A 10,707-nucleotide genomic window follows, 5' to 3' on the forward strand; every position below is an offset into this window, starting at 1 on the left:
GAACAAAATCATGAATTTCGCAGCAACCTGGATGGAACTAGAGTCTATAATACTGAGTAACCTCTCATAGAAACAAAGATTTGAGTATCACATGTTCTTACTCATATAGTGGACCTTGAACATCCAATGTAATAGTATAAGAAAATGACTGACAGTGGCGGGAAACTATGGGGGGGAGGGGGAGGGAGATGGGATTAATGGTAGTAAATATCTGTCTGGGGATGGGGAGACACCTCTTATCAACAAGGGTGCCTGAACGAAGCATATTTGTATACCTAACCCTTAACTGTACCCCACAATATCATAATAAAAATATTGATTATAAAAAAAAGCAGGTATAATATTTGTATGATAAAAAGTACATTGCTGAGAGAAATTAAGATCTAAAATTGAGAACTATACAGTATCCATAGATTGAAAGATTCAGTATCATTTGGGTATTCTCCGCAATTTGGTTTATAGACTTAATGCTACTCTTCACCAAAATCCCAGTAAGTTTTTTGTGGAAATTGATAATCTAATTTTTTTAAAGTTTATATGGAAATGCATAGGACTAAGATTGGCCAAAATGATCAGAAAGGAATAAAGTTGGAGGATTTACACCAATCAAGGATTACTGTGCTATTGTGTTAAGGAGAATGAATTGATTTGTGGAACAGAAATAGACTCAAACTTATATGGCCCATTGATTTTCAGCAAAGGAGCCAATATAATTTGGCAGGGAAAGGAAAATGACTATTAACACATGATGCGGTAAGAATTTGACAGCTCTTTGGACAAAAATTAACTCTGACACTCTGTCAACCTTATACCATACATAAAAATTATTTCAAGCTGGATCATAGATCTAAGCATAAAAACTAAAATTATAAAGTTTTTAGAGGAAAATGTAGAATATCTTCATGACTGTAGGGCAAGCAGAGACTTCTTAAGCAATTAATTGAAGAACTAACCATAAAATATTAACAAACTGAACTTCACAACTACACTTCTGTTCATCAAGGCACCGTTGAGTAAATGAAAAAGGAAGCCACAGACGAGTATTAGGTGTATGGAAGTGCTTAAAGTTCAGTACTAAGAAGAGCTCAATTTTTAAGATGGACAAAATATCTGAGTAGACATTGCCAAAGGAGTATACATGGTTCAGGATATGAAAAGTTGTTCAGGAAAGAGCAAGTTAACACCACAATTGGGTACCACTTTACATCCACTAAAATGGTTAAAATAAAGAAGACTGACATGGGAGATTCTGAGGAAACTGCAGGAAGGTTGCAGCATAGATTTCCAGATCTTGCCCAATCTACCAGATTAGAGCAACCAGATAGAAACACCCAAAACTCGTGGGTAACGCTTTCAAAGTACTTGGGTGACAAGGTAGCCTCACAATTTCTAGAGTAATATGAGTAGGAAAAGTTAATGGCCGTGAGACATGTGCGGTTGACACTTTTGTGGCAGAAAGTACTGGAAGCCCCAGAGCATCTGGTGCATTCAGGAGCAGGAGAACCCAAATAGGGCAACAGGTGTTCCCTGGAAATCTGAGGAGTGAATCTGAGAATAACAGCTGAGACGGGGAGGGTTTCCCACTCCAGGAGCAGATGAGTACAAGGAGCCCTGGGCAAGCCTTAAAGGATGGAGCATTCTATTGACTTTGAACTTATGAAACTTATTGCCAGGGAATGGAATTGAAAATGAACAAGATAGAGATAATAGAGAAACAGTAATAAGTAAGCATAGTAATAGAGAAAAAGGAAAGACATCTCGGATAGGTAGAAGCCAAGTAATCACAGAAGCAAGCAACCATATTGTTAACACTATTAGAAATAAAAAGTTTAGAAATGAAGAATAAGGAACACAGAAGCAAATAAATAATGCCTTTAAAGAAATAATTTGACAGGAAGGAAACATTTCAAATAAAATGAAAAAGTTCTGCTTCTGACCAAGAGGGCATCACAGGATCTGAACTTTACCCTGTAGTAAAAAACTACAGAAGTAGAGAAATGTGTGCAGCAATGCTTTTCAGATACTCGATCACTGGTAGAAAGTGGTAGGATGGTGTCCCTGAGACACAGGACAAGCCCTAGCTCATCCTGACTTTCTCTCCAGAGACAACTTCCTGACTGGCCTAGGGAGGGGAAACCCAGAAAGATGCCAGTCGTCTTGCTGGGTAGAGTCAGACACCAGAGTTCAGGGAGGCCAACATGCTAAAACTTGCATCAGCAAATGTGGGAGAGGAAGGAGCTAACCAGGGGAAGACTCTAGAGTTAGCACAGGGGCCTATTCAGTTGGCTGTGTGTCAGTCTGTCCACAAGTTAAATGTGTCTTGTGAGGCTGGGTCAGGGACAATGACCGGGAGGCTATAAACTGAGTAACTCCCAGAGATCACAGGGGGCTGGGAGTCATCTAGGCTACCACCAGCCAAGTGAGCAGACCTCATGGACTACCCAGGTGACCCAGTGAATTCCCCCAAGGAGCCATACCTTAGTGGGCTGGACTCATCCAAAAGGAGATTAGAGAATAAGCTTCAAAAGGAGAAAGCAGCCAGGCATGTGGCTCACATCTGCAGTTCCAGTGCTTTGGAAGGCAGAAGCAGGAGGATCGCTTGAGCCAGGAGTTTAATACCATCCTGGGCAACAGCAAAACTCTAGCTATTGAAAAAAAGTAATTTAACTGCCTGCCAGAATAAAGTCATAATACTCTTTAGAGGAATAGAACACAATCCAGCACTCAGCAACATTAAGTCACATATTATGCAGGAGAATCATTTAAGTCCAAGAGTTCAAGTCTAACCTGCGCAATATAGCAAGACCTTGTCTCTAAAGAAAAATAAAGTCACATATGGTGGAATCCAATAAAAAAATTTCTTTGAGTCAGAGTCTGTTGCCCAGGCTAGAGTGCAGTGGCATGCTCATGGCCCCACAACCTCGACCTCCTGGGCTCAGGAGATCCTTCCACCTTACCTTCCAAGTAGCTGGAACTACAGGTGCTTGCCACCATGCCCAGCTTATTTTTCTTGATTTATTGTAGAGATGAGGTCTCGCCAAGTTGCCTGTCTGGTCTGGAACCTGGGACTCAGGCAATCCTCTCACCTCGGCCTCCCAAAGTGCTGGGATTATAGGCATGAGCCACCAAGCCCGACCTCCAATAAAGTTTACTAGAGAGGGCAACCCCTTCGGGTCCCCTCCCACTGTGGGGGATATTCTGTCCTGTCAATAAATCCTGCTTTCTTTAAAAAAAAAAAAAATGTAATAGAGATTGAAAAGGAAAAAATGTAACCTTTACCAGAAGAAAAAGATAAGTTAATTGAACAGGGCTAGAAATAAAAAGAGATTATGAAATGAGCAGACAGCGGTGTTGAAAATAGCCTTTGTAAATATGCTCAACAGGCTAAACAATTTTAAAGGAAAACTTGAATATAATGAGTGAAATTGTCAAAACTGTCAAGGTCATGAAAAACAAGGCAAATCTGAGAAACTACCAGAGGAAACTAAGGAGACATGATGATTAAATGCCATGTGGTGCCCTGTGGATCCTGGAACAGAAAAAGTACATTGTTGGAAAAACTGATGAAACCTGACTAGTCTGCAGGTTGGCTAGCAGTAATGTACCCCAGTATTAATTTCTTAGTTTTGACAAATGTGCCATAGTTATATAGATGGTAACATTAGAGGAGACTGGATGAGGGGTGAAGGGAACTCTGTGTTACCTTGGCAACTTTCATCAAAAATTGCCCCCAGATATTACTATAATGCAATTTCCTTAAGATATCTGAAAATGTTCATTATAGCATTATCCATGAGAAAAAACTGTAAGCTACCTAAACATCTTTTAGTTTTTCTTTTTGCCTTCCCTCTACCTTTTAAGGATAAACATATTTTAATTAAAAAAAACTGGCCAGGTGCAGTAGCTCATGTCTATAATCCCAACACCTTGGTAGAATTGCTTGAGCCCAGGAGTTCAAGACCAGCCTGGACAACTTAGCAAGATCTCATTTCTATTAAAAAAAAATATAGTAATGAAGTATTTGTACATTTATAATGCTGAGAGTGTGTGTTTCTTTCTTTCTTTTTTTTTTTGATTCAGAATTTCACTCTACTATCCATGCTGGAGTACAGTGGCATGCTCATGGCCACCACAGCCTCAACCTGCTGGGCTCAGGCAATCCTTCTGCCTTAGCCTTCAAAGTGCAATCCTTCTGCCTAAGCCTTCAAAGTAGCTGGAACCACAAGCATGCGCCACCATGCCAGCTACTTTCTTGATTTATTGTAGAGACAAGGTTTCACCAAGTTGCCATGCTGGTCTCAAACCCCTGGGCTCAGGCAATCCTCTCACCTCAGTCTCACAAGGTGTTGGGATTACAGGTGTAAGCCACTGTGCCCAGCTGAGAGTGTGTGTTTCAAAAAAATTCTTCCAGTGTTAGTTAGGTTCCATTAGGAAATAGAAAGACATTAGGAGACAACTTACCTGGGATTCTGAAGAGATGCTGAAATGGTTATTAGTGACCTAACCAAGGTGACTCCATTGTATAGCAGTTCTTCCATCTTGTCTCCATGTAACTGCCCTAACCATTCCAATAAACAGTATACCACATCTTGTTGGCAAAACTCCAGGGACTTTTCAGTCACTGGCTATGCCCGGGACTTAAAGTTAACTGAAACTCCCTAACAGTTAAAAGTTCCCATTTTGGTTGCTAAGTTGCTAGTTTATGGTTGCTAAGTTGCTATGTATCCTTTCAGTTTTGGCCTTTATAAACCCCTTGCTTGTTTCATTCAGGATTGAGAGTTTCTTTCTGGCATGAGTCTGCTCTTGACTGTCGGCAATAAAGGACTCAATATTTGACTCTCAGTGTGCTGGGGACTCCTTACTCGCAGTGCGGCTACAACATTTGGAAGCCCCAGCGAGATTGCCAAGCTCGGGAAGTGGCCTCACTCCAGCTTTCCCCCAGTTTGGTGAAGAAGTTATAGGGGAGGCACCCCCTGAGATGTTCCAGGGCCCCATAACCTCTCACCTGGCCCGGAGGGAGTTGGAACGACTGCTGGCTTCCCATCGCCTCAAAAATACCTGAGTCCATCTGCATTCTTGTAGGAGGTAAGAATCTGCTCTGTTTGTGGCCATAATTCTATTTAAGGGAGTCATGGCCTGACGAGGCTGTCCCTTGGACACTATTCATTAGACCAAGACATTGGCTGAATAAAGACTCGGTTCAGTTTGATTACAGTTTTGGTTTTCTCACTGGTCTGACAATATGGGGTCACAGACTTCTCGACCCTCCAGTCCCCTGGACTATATGATAAAGCATTTTTCTGCTGGACTTAGGACTATTGTGTCCACCTCTCGAAAGGCAGACTTCAGACCCTCTTTGAAATTGGCCTTCATTTAATGTTGGATGGCCCTCCACTGGGTCTCTGGATGTTTGCATCACTCAGTCTGTCTGGAAGGTCATCGTGGGAATACCTGACCAATTTCCCTATATCAACCAATGGTTGAATTTAGTCCAACCCCCCCCTCGGTGGTTAAAGGTATGTTCTCTTAAAACTCAGGACCATTCCTGTATACTTGAACCCAAGTCTCTTTGTCCTCTCCCATCATGTTCATCTGCCCCACTGACCTCCCCCGTTTTGGCCCCTTCTGAGCCTATCCCTAAACTCTACCCTGTCTTGCCTCCCCCTACTGAGGATCCTCTGGACCCAGTCATCTCTCATTCTGACTCAGGCCCTCACCTTCCTCCACCTTATAATCCACATGCTCCCTTTTCACCTACCATCACTTCTTCCACCTCTGCTCCATCTTCTTCACCTCTGACTTCTTGCCTCTAATCCCAAATGGATCTAGCCCCTCTCCCTCCCCTTCGGCAAGTGCCCCCTCCACAGGGGAGTGACCTTTCCTGGTGTATATTCCTTTTTCTACCTCTGATTTGTACAATTGGGAAATCCACTGTTTTTGGAGAAACCTCAGGTTTTAACCTCCCTGGTAGAATCAATCATGTGCACTCATCATCCCACCTGGGATGATTGCCAGCAGCTCCTTTTAACCCTATTTACCTCTGAGGAGCAAAGGGCATTAGAGCTGAGTCTAGAAAGTCTGTCCTAGCCTCATCCGCTGGCACAGAGGAAGAAAGTCAATAAGTTTTAAACAAAAATTTTCCCTTTTCTCATTCTGAGTGGGATCCCAATACCTCGGCAGGGTCAAGGGAAGTAGATACCTATTACCGGACTTTATTAGCTGGTTTGAGGGAGCGGCCCAGAAACCTATCAATCTTTCAAAAACTACTGAGATTCTTCAGGGTCCCGAGAAGTCACTGGGAGGATTTCTTGAGTGTCTTCAAGAGACATTCTGTACCTATAGCCCGTTTGACCCCTTGGCAGCCAAAAATGTTCGGGCTATCAATTTGACTTTTGTGGCTCAGATGACCCCAACATCCAAAAGCTTGAGGGCTTCACAGAAATTAGTATCTCTCAGTTACTCAAAGTAACTCAAAATGTTTTTAATAACTGTGATGTTGAAAAACAAACACAGGTGGTGCAGGAGGCAGATAGAACAGCCAAACAGCAGGCAAAAATAATGGTAACTGCCCTCCAAGCCTCCCAACCTGACTCAAGGCAACCACGCCAAACGAGGGGGGAGACTAGAAAGAGACATTCCCCACTGGCTATGGATCAATGTGCATATTGCAAAGAATTTGGTTACTGGAAAAAGAATTGTCCCTGTTGCCCAAAAGTGGACAACCCTAAGGCAGTCCTGGTTTTGCCTGCTGCTGGGGAGGCTGAAAATGACTCTGACTGAAGAAGCCAGGGCTCTTTTTTCTTAGGCTCCCAAAAGCCCATGGAAACTGCAGCTATCGGGGGGCCACCCGGTCCAACTCTTAGTGAATACCAGGGCAGAGCTTTCAGTCCTAAAATCACCATTAGGAACCATGTCCAGTAAGCAGATTTCTCTTCAAGGGGCAGTGGGCGCAATCACAAACTGCAAGTTCACTTCCAGTCAGACGGTTGATTTAGGTCACAAATGGCTTACCCACTCGTTCCTAATAGCTCCTGACTGCCCCTACCCCCTCATGGGCTGGGATTTGCTTCGAAAGCGAAGAGCAACCATTGTGTTTTCACCTGACAAAACTGAAATGCTTGTTCCCACTGCCTATCAAATGCTTTTAACCGTTCTGCTTTCTGAAGAGTACCTTCTAACTTCTTCTAACTCCTCCACTGAGAATACTTTGTTTCTGAAAACAAAGTATTCTGAAGTTTGCTTCAGCAGCTGTAACAAGAATATTCTTCAGTCTGGGCAGAAACAACTGTGGTGAGTCTATTGGCATCAATACATCAGTGCCCTATGAGTTTGCAGGCACGAATGGGAATTGCTCCTCATATCAAAAGACTTGTAAAAGCTTATATACTGACATCATACCAATCGGCATGGAATACCCCTTTCTTGCCAATACAGAAACCGGGAACCTCTGACTACTGACCAGTCCAGGACTTGAGAGGTTGAAACTATTTGTCCTACTGTTCCCAACTCTTATACGTTACTCAGCTTACTTCCTCCTCAACACCAGGTTTACACTGTTTTGGATCTGAAAGATGCATTTCTCTCCATTCCCTTATCCCCTGTCAGTTTACCCATTTTTGCCTTGGAATGGATGGATCCTGACTCAGGATACCAGTCGGCCTTAATCCAGCCACTCTGATGCCTGATGATAATCCAGAGACACCAGTTTACAATTGTGAAGACGTGTTGGATGTCTCTCAAGCCAGCTGTCCTGATCTTCGGGACACTCCCCTAGACCAGGCTGATGCTAACCTGTTCACGGATGGCAGCAGTCTGATAATAAAGGGAGTCCGCAAGGCTGGTATGGCGGTAACCATGGCTCATGATGTAGTCTGGTCACAGTCCTTGCCCAAAGGCACATCTACCCAAAAGGCTGAGCTAATTGCATTAACCCAAGCCCTGCGCTGGGGGACAGGAAAATGGGTAAATATCTTTACAGACAGCAGGTATGCTTTTGTTACTCTCCATGTCCATGCCATGATCTATAAGGAATGAGAACTTCTTACCGTGGCAGGTAAAACTATAAAAAGCAAAGAGGAAATTTTAGGCCTTCTAGAGGCTATATGGCTCTCCAAAGAGGTAGCAGTTGTTCATTGCAGGGGACACCAAAAATTGGACACTCTGGAGGCAACAGGAAATCGCCTAGCTGATCAGGCAGCTCATGAGATAGCAGAGCTCCCAGTCGAGCCCCTCACTATCCTGTGGCTAAAACTTTTCCAGTCCCCTCACTTCCAAAACAGCCCATCTGTGCCCAGGAGGAAGAGGAGCAAGCTGACCTAGCGGAAGCACGAAAATTCAGGATGGTGGGTAACTAAGGACTCCAAAATCATCCTCCCAGCTGCTCTTGGATGAACTCCTGCAAATCAACTTCATTCTACTACCCACCTGGGAGGTACTAGGTTAGCTGAAATTTGAACCGGTACTGCAACATTCAAGACTCAAGAAAGAAGCCTTGCTGCCACAGCCGCTGAAGCATGTTCTTCTTGAGCACAAGTAAATGCAAAACAAGGACCAAAACCACCAAATGGTATCAGGGCCCAGGGACTGAGCCCTGGAGAAGCATGGGAAGTGGACTTTACTGAGATACAATCCCCTCATGTGGGCTACACATATCTACTGGTTTTTGTGGACACATTTTGGGATGGACGGAAGCTTTCACCACAAAAGATGAGACCACACTGACGGTCACTCCAAAGTTTGGGCTCCCTCTCTCCCTTGGCTCTGCTAACGGTCCTGCTTTTACCTTGTCCATAGCTCAGATGGTTCGCAAAGCACTAAATAGAAACTGGAAGTTACGTTGTGCCTACTGACCACAAAACTCTGGACACGTAGAACGCATGAACTGAACCTTAAAAACTATTTTAACCAAAGTAATAATAGAAACTGGTAAAAAAAAAAAATGGATAAACCTTTTACCTTTGGCTCTCCTCTGAGTCTGATGCACCCCTAACAAAGCAGGGTTCAACCCATATGAAATCATATTTGGAAGATCCCCTCCCTTACTACCCTGGTTAAGAGACCCTATTCTTGAAAAAATTACTCATGAGTCTCTGTTAAAGCATCTCCAGTCTCTCCAACAGGCCCAGGCTGCCGTCCACTCCAATGTCTGTGCCATTTTACCAACTGCTTCCTCCATACCCTGTCATCCCTTCCAGCCCAAGGATCTGGTCTATGTCAAAAAGTTCCAGAGAGGATTAACTCCTGCATGGAAAGGACCCTTCATTGTCATCCTCACCGCTCTTACAGCACTCAAGGTTGATGGAATACCAACTTGGACTCACCACTCCTACATCAGAAAGGCCAAGGGACAGCAGTCAACAATGGATGGCCATGCCTGGATCCAACCCTCTCAAGCTAAGACTTTCTCACTCTGGTGTTGTCTCATAGCCTGTCTTCTCCCTAACGGGAATGCTAGACATATTGTTTATTCCTTCTCCCTAACTTTCTTTACATCGAGAGGTCCTAGCTAACCAAACCTGGACATATAAACAGGAACTGTCTGTGTTATTCAAAGTCAAACTGTTCGACTTACCGTCCATATCAAGTGCTGATAAAGGGCAAGCCTTCTGGGACTTCCCTGTTGCCCTTACCAAAAAAGGGATTCCCTACATCCCTTTACAACAAATAGACTTTTATCTTTGCCCCGGAAGTCCCACTGACCGACAATGTGATCAGGCTCATCACTTCTTCTGTCCATACTGGAAATGAGTCACTGTTGCTATTTAGAGTGGGGGACCCAATGACACCTCCCAAATCACTCTCTGGTGGGCTTTTAACCCAGATCCAACTCAGGCACCTGTATACATAAAAATTATCAATTCCCTCCACTATTCTTGGGGTACAGGCTCCATGTGGGGTATACGACCTTATGTGACTGGCTATGACCAAGGTGCCCTATTCGCCATCCAACGACATACAAAGTCCTGATCAGGCCTATAGGCCCACTGGTGGAACTAGGAGACCCTTTGTTCAGTTATCACCAACCTCCACCCCCCCATAGATGATAGTACTACCCCAGACTCATCTATACAATACCCCAAACTAGCTTGACAGCCCCCAGTCTTTTTCCAATGCTAATGAACACATATCAACTGCTCAATGTTACTCTGCCTCAATTAGCTTCAGATTGCTGGCTTTGCTTAAAATCCAGACCTCCTCATTATGTAGGCCTTGGGGTTGAGGCCCCCATTATCAGCAACAATAGTAAATGCCCTCCAGGGGTGATTCACATTACAATGGGAGACATAACTAGTACTACATCTTGCGTTTTAACTTCTAGCTTCAATTTAACCGCGTCTCCTTTTTCTAATGTTTGCAATCCATCACCTAGCCATGTCAAATTCCATGGCTTATATGGCTCCTACCAATACTTGGTTAGCATGCTCTATAGGACTTACCAAATGTATTACTACTGAAAAATTAAACAATGAACATGCCTTATGTGTTGTCATGCATGTACTTCCCTAGGTATATGCTTATAGCAGCCCTGAGGGAACCCTTCTGCTAAATCCACCCAGACTACCAGTCATTCCTGGAAAACATGCCACCCCTTTGCTAGTACCTGCTTTAATAGGCCTCCGTGTGGCTGGAACTGCCACTCTCAGCACCTCTGCCCTAGTCCATGGTGAACTAGGTCTATCCAGCTTGGCTCAAGAAATGGATACAGAC

The sequence above is a fragment of the Carlito syrichta genome, unplaced genomic scaffold (genome assembly GCF_000164805.1).
Source record: "Carlito syrichta isolate Samal-C Ts95f unplaced genomic scaffold, Tarsius_syrichta-2.0.1 Scaffold101997, whole genome shotgun sequence".
Lineage (NCBI taxonomy): Eukaryota > Metazoa > Chordata > Mammalia > Primates > Tarsiidae > Carlito > Carlito syrichta.